This window comes from Entelurus aequoreus, linkage group LG28 (assembly GCF_033978785.1).
Source record: "Entelurus aequoreus isolate RoL-2023_Sb linkage group LG28, RoL_Eaeq_v1.1, whole genome shotgun sequence".
NCBI classification, from domain to species: domain Eukaryota; kingdom Metazoa; phylum Chordata; class Actinopteri; order Syngnathiformes; family Syngnathidae; genus Entelurus; species Entelurus aequoreus.
Genome location: NC_084758.1, coordinates 8,582,794 through 8,590,293, shown reverse-complemented (window position 1 = coordinate 8,590,293; position 7,500 = coordinate 8,582,794). Strand labels below are relative to the sequence as shown.

Here is a 7,500-nt window from a genome sequence, read left to right as displayed (position 1 = left end):
CCAATTTTGCAGCATAACACGGTGCTTGACACATGCTAAATGTTAGCATGCTAGCATGTTAACATCAGTGTGCTAACTTTTTTAGCCAATTTGCAGCATAACACGGTGCTTGACACATGCTAAATGTTAGCATGCTAGCATGTTAACATCGGTGTGCTAACTTTTTTAGCCAATTTTGCAGCATAACACGGTGCTTGACACATGCTAAATGTTAGCATGCTAGCATGTTAACATCAGTGTGCTAACTTTTTTAGCCAATTTGCAGCATAACACGGTGCTTGACACATGCTAAATGTTAGCATGCTAGCATGTTAACATCGGTGTGCTAACTTTTTTAGCCAATTTTGCAGCATAACACGGTGCTTGACACATGCTAAATGTTACCATGCTAGCATGTTAACATCGGTGTGCTAACTTTTTTAGCCAATTTTGCAGCATAACACGGTGCTTGACACATGCTAAATGTTAGCATGCTAGCATGTTTACATCGGTGTGCTAACTTTTTTAGCCAATTTTGTAGCATAACACGGTGCTTGACACATGCCAAATGTTAGCATGCTAGCATGTTAACATCGGTGTGCTAACTTTTTTAGCCAATTTTGCAGCATAACACGGTGCTTGACACATGCTAAATGTTAGCATGCTAGCATGTTAACATCAGTGTGCTAACTTTTTTAGCCAATTTTGCAGCATAACACGGTGCTTGACACATGCTAAATGTTAGCATGCTAGCATGTTAACATCGGTGTGCTAACTTTTTTAGCCAATTTTGCAGCATAACACGGTGCTTGACACATGCTAAATGTTAGCATGCTAGCATGTTAACATCGGTGTGCTAACTTTTTTAGCCAATTTTGCAGCATAACACGGTGCTTGACACATGCTAAATGTTAGCATGCTAGCATGTTAACATCGGTGTGCTAACTTTTTTAGCCAATTTTGCAGCATAACACACGGTGCTTGACACATGCTAAATGTTAGCATGCTAGCATGTTAACATCGGTGTGCTAACTTTTTTAGCCAATTTTGCAGCATTACACGTTGCTTGACACATGCTAAATGTTAGCATGCTAGCATGTTAACATCGGTGTGCTAACTTTTTTAGCCAATTTTGCAGCATAACACGGTGCTTGACACATGCTAAATGTTAGCATGCTAGCATGTTTACATCGGTGTGCTAACTTTTTTAGCCAATTTTGTAGCATAACACGGTGCTTGACACATGCCAAATGTTAGCATGCTAGCATGTTAACATCGGTGTGCTAACTCTTTTAGCCAATTTTGCAGCATAACACGGTGCTTGACACATGCTAAATGTTAGCATGCTAGCATGTTAACATCAGTGTGCTAACTTTTTTAGCCAATTTTGCAGCATAACACGGTGCTTGACACATGCTAAATGTTAGCATGCTAGCATGTTAACATCGGTGTGCTAACTTTTTTAGCCAATTTTGCAGCATAACACGGTGCTTGACACATGCTAAATGTTAGCATGCTAGCATGTTAACATCGGTGTGCTAACTTTTTTAGCCAATTTTGCAGCATAACACGGTGCTTGACACATGCTAAATGTTAGCATGCTAGCATGTTAACATCGGTGTGCTAACTTTTTTAGCCAATTTTGCAGCATAACACGGTGCTTGACACATGCTAAATGTTAGCATGCTAGCATGTTAACATCGGTGTGCTAACTTTTTTAGCCAATTTTGCAGCATAACACGGTGCTTGACACATGCTAAATGTTAGCATGCTAGCATGTTAACATCGGTGTGCTAACTTTTTTAGCCAATTTTGCAGCATAACACACGGTGCTTGACACATGCTAAATGTTAGCATGCTAGCATGTTTACATCGGTGTGCTAACTTTTTTAGCCAATTTTGCAGCATAACACGGTGCTTGACACATGCTAAATGTTAGCATGCTAGCATGTTAACATCGGTGTGCTAACTTTTTTAGCCAATTTTGCAGCATAACACGGTGCTTGACACATGCTAAATGTTAGCATGCTAGCATGTTAACATCAGTGTGCTAACATTTTTAGCCAATTTTGCAGCATAACACGGTGCTTGACACATGCTAAATGTTAGCATGCTAGCATGTTAACATCAGTGTGCTAACTTTTTTAGCCAATTTTGCAGCATAACACGGTGCTTGACACATGCTAAATGTTAGCATGCTAGCATGTTAACATCGGTATGCTAACTTTTTTAGCCAATTTTGCAGCGTAACACGGTGCTTGACACATGCTAAATGTTAGCATGCTAGCATGTTAACATCGGTGTGCTAACTTTTTTAGCCAATTTTGCAGCATAACACGGTGCTTGACACATGCTAAATGTTAGCATGCTAGCATGTTAACATCGGTGTGCTGACTTTTTTAGCCAATTTTGCAGCATAACACACGGTGCTTGACACATGCTAAATGTTAGCACGCTAGCATGTTAACATCGGTGTGCTAACTTTTTTAGCCAATTTTGCAGCATAACACGGTGCTTGACACATGCTAAATGTTAGCATGCTAGCATGTTAACATCGGTGTGCTAACTTTTTTAGCCAATTTTGCAGCATAACACACGGTGCTTGACACATGCTAAATGTTAGCATGCTAGCGTATTAACATTAGCATGCTTGTCCTTTTTTGGGGTCGCGGTACAAATAGTCAGCGGCCATTTTGTTGGTGGCCAACGAAAGTAGCTCGAGTCGGTTGCCATTGATCAATGGGAATACGTGCAAAGCATGTACTTATATGACCCAATTCAAACAACCTTCCCTAGTCATGGTGGAGGGGGAAAACATTCAACCAGCACAAAGACATGGTCACACGTAACACAAACTGTCTCCACTCAAGATGATCTCCTGCTGGCCCCACTGTGGACTGGACTCTCACACTATTATGTTAGATCCACTATGGACTGGACTCTCACACTATTATGTTAGATCCACTATGGACTGGACTCTCACTATTATGTTAGATCCACTATGGACTGGACTCTCACACTATTATGTTAGATCCACTATGGACTGGACTCTCACTATTATGTTAGATCCACTATGGACTGGACTCTCACACTATTATGTTAGATCCACTATGGACTGGACTCTCACTATTATGTTAGATCCACTATGGACTGGACTCTCACACTATTATGTTAGATCCACTATGGACTGGACTCTCACACTATTATGTTAGATCCACTATGGACTGGACTCTCACTATTATGTTAGATCCACTATGGACTGGACTCTCACACTATTATGTTAGATCCACTATGGACTGGACTCTCACTATTATGTTAGATCCACTATGGACTGGACTCTCACTATTATGTTAGATCCACTATGGACTGGACTCTCACACTATTATGTTAGATCCACTATGGACTGGACTCTCACACTATTATGTTAGATCCACTATGGACTGGACTCTCACTATTATGTTAGATCCACTATGGACTGGACTCTCACACTATTATGTTAGATCCACTATGGACTGGACTCTCACTATTATGTTAGATCCACTATGGACTGGACTCTCACTATTATGTTAGATCCACTATGGACTGGACTCTCACACTATTATGTTAGATCCACTATGGACTGGACTCTCACACTATTATGTTAGATCCACTATGGACTGGACTCTCACTATTATGTTAGATCCACTATGGACTGGACTCTCACACTATTATGTTAGATCCACTATGGACTGGACTCTCACTATTATGTTAGATCCACTATGGACTGGACTCTCACACTATTATGTTAGATCCACTATGGACTGGACTCTCACACTATTATGTTGGATCCACTATGGACTGGACTCTCACTATTATGTTAGATCCACTATGGACTGGACTCTCACACTATTATGTTAGATCCACTATGGACTGGACTCTCACTATTATGTTAGATCCACTATGGACTGGACTCTCACACTATTATGTTAGATCCACTATGGACTGGACTCTCACTATTATGTTAGATCCACTATGGACTGAACTCTCTCACTATTATGTTAGATCCACTATGGACTGGACTCTCACTATTACGTTAGATCCACTATGGACTGGACTCTCACACTATTATGTTAGATCCACTATGGACTGGACTCTCACTATTATGTTAGATCCACTATGGACTGGACTCTCACTATTATGTTAGATCCACTATGGACTGGACTCTCACACTATTATGTTAGATCCACTATGGACTGGACTCTCACTATTATGTTAGATCCACTATGGACTGGACTCTCACACTATTATGTTAGATCCACTATGGACTGGACTCTCACTATTATGTTAGATCCACTATGGACTGGACTCTCACTATTATGTTAGATCCACTATGGACTGGACTCTCACACTATTATGTTAGATCCACTATGGACTGGACTCTCACTATTATGTTAGATCCACTATGGACTGGACTCTCACTATTATGTTAGATCCACTATGGACTGGACTCTCACACTATTATGTTAGATCCACTATGGACTGGACTCTCACTATTATGTTAGATCCACTATGGACTGGACTCTCACTATTATGTTAGATCCACTATGGACTGGACTCTCACTATTATGTTAGATCCACTATGGACTGGACTCTCACACTATTATGTTAGATCCACTATGGACTGGACTCTCACACTATTATGTTAGATCCACTATGGACTGGACTCTCACTATTATGTTAGATCCACTATGGACTGGACTCTCACACTATTATGTTAGATCCACTATGGACTGGACTCTCACACTATTATGTTAGATCCACTATGGACTGGACTCTCACTATTATGTTAGATCCACTATGGACTGGACTCTCACTATTATGTTAGATCCACTATGGACTGGACTCTCACACTATTATGTTAGATCCACTATGGACTGGACTCTCACTATTATGTTAGATCCACTATGGACTGGACTCTCACACTATTATGTTAGATCCACTATGGACTGGACTCTCACTATTATGTTAGATCCACTATGGACTGAACTCTCTCACTATTATGTTAGATCCACTATGGACTGGACTCTCACTATTACGTTAGATCCACTATGGACTGGACTCTCACACTATTATGTTAGATCCACTATGGACTGGACTCTCACTATTATGTTAGATCCACTATGGACTGGACTCTCACAATATTATGTTAGATCCACTATGGACTGGACTCTCACAATATTATGTTAGATCCACTATGGACTGGACTCTCACACTATTATGTTAGATCCACTATGGACTGGACTCTCACTATTATGTTAGATCCACTATGGACTGGACTCTCACACTATTATGTTAGATCCACTATGGACTGGACTCTCACTATTATGTTAGATCCACTATGGACTGGACTCTCACACTATTATGTTAGATCCACTATGGACTGGACTCTCACTATTATGTTAGATCCACTATGGACTGGACTCTCACTATTATGTTAGATCCACTATGGACTGGACTCTCACTATTATGTTAGATCCACTATGGACTGGACTCTCACTATTATGTTAGATCCACTATGGACTGGACTCTCACACTATTATGTTAGATCCACGATGGACTGGACTCTCACTATTATGTTAGATCCACTATGGACTGGACTCTCACTATTATGTTAGATCCACTATGGACTGGACTCTCTCACTATTATGTTAGATCCACTATGGACTGGACTCTCACACTATTATGTTAGATCCACTATGGACTGGACTCTCACTATTATGTTAGATCCACTATGGACTGGACTCTCACACTATTATGTTAGATCCACTATGGACTGGACTCTCACTATTACGTTAGATCCACTATGGACTGGACTCTCACACTATTATGTTAGATCCACTATGGACTGGACTCTCACACTATTATGTTAGATCCACTATGGACTGGACTCTCACTATTATGTTAGATCCACTATGGACTGGACTCTCACTATTATGTTAGATCCACTATGGACTGGACTCTCACTATTATGTTAGATCCACTATGGACTGGACTCTCACACTACTATGTTAGATCCACTATGGACTGGACTCTCACTATTATGTTAGATCCACTATGGACTGGACTCTCACACTATTATGTTGGATCCACTATGGACTGGACTCTCACTATTATGTTAGATCCACTATGGACTGGACTCTCACACTATTATGTTAGATCCACTATGGACTGGACTCTCACTATTATGTTAGATCCACTATGGACTGGACTCTCACACTATTATGTTGGATCCACTATGGACTGGACTCTCACTATTATGTTAGATCCACTATGGACTGGACTCTCACACTATTATGTTAGATCCACTATGGACTGGACTCTCACACTATTATGTTAGATCCACTATGGACTGGACTCTCACTATTATGTTAGATCCACTATGGACTGGACTCTCACTATTATGTTAGATCCACTATGGACTGGACTCTCACACTATTATGTTAGATCCACTATGGACTGGACTCTCACACTATTATGTTAGATCCACTATGGACTGGACTCTCACTATTATGTTAGATCCACTATGGACTGGACTCTCACACTATTATGTTAGATCCACTATGGACTGGACTCTCACTATTATGTTAGATCCACTATGGACTGGACTCTCACACTATTATGTTAGATCCACTATGGACTGGACTCTCACACTATTATGTTAGATCCACTATGGACTGGACTCTCACTATTATGTTAGATCCACTATGGACTGGACTCTCACACTATTATGTTAGATCCACTATGGACTGGACTCTCACACTATTATGTTAGATCCACTATGGACTGGACTCTCACTATTATGTTAGATCCACTATGGACTGGACTCTCACACTACTATGTTAGATCCACTATGGACTGGACTCTCACACTATTATGTTAGATCCAATATGGACTGGACTCTCACTATTATGTTAGATCCACTATGGACTGGACTCTCTCACTATTATGTTAGATCCACTATGGACTGGACTCTCACTATTACGTTAGATCCACTATGGACTGGACTCTCACACTATTATGTTAGATCTACTATGGACTGGACTCTCACACTATTATGTTAGATCCACTATGGACTGGACTCTCACACTATTATGTTAGATCCACTATGGACTGGACTCTCACACTATTATGTTAGATCCACTATGGACTGGACTCTCACTATTATGTTAGATCCACTATGGACTGGACTCTCACACTACTATGTTAGATCCACTATGGACTGGACTCTCACACTATTATGTTAGATCCAATATGGACTGGACTCTCACTATTATGTTAGATCCACTATGGACTGGACTCTCACACTATTATGTTAGATCCACTATGGACTGGACTCTCACACTATTATGTTAGATCCAATATGGACTGGACTCTCACTATTATGTTAGATCCACTATGGACTGGACTCTCACTATTATGTTAGATCCACTATGGACTGGACTCTCACACTATTATGTTAGATCCACTATGGACTGGACTCTC

The 7,500-nt window shown here is 40.5% G+C and overlaps 1 protein-coding gene across 3 annotated transcripts in view; it reads right to left on the bottom strand.

The window, feature by feature from the left end:
- Nucleotides 1-7,500, bottom strand: part of LOC133644959 (ATPase family gene 2 protein homolog A-like) — a 25,460-nt gene that overhangs the window by 16,818 nt on the left and 1,142 nt on the right. The gene's annotated exons all lie outside the window — the stretch shown is intronic.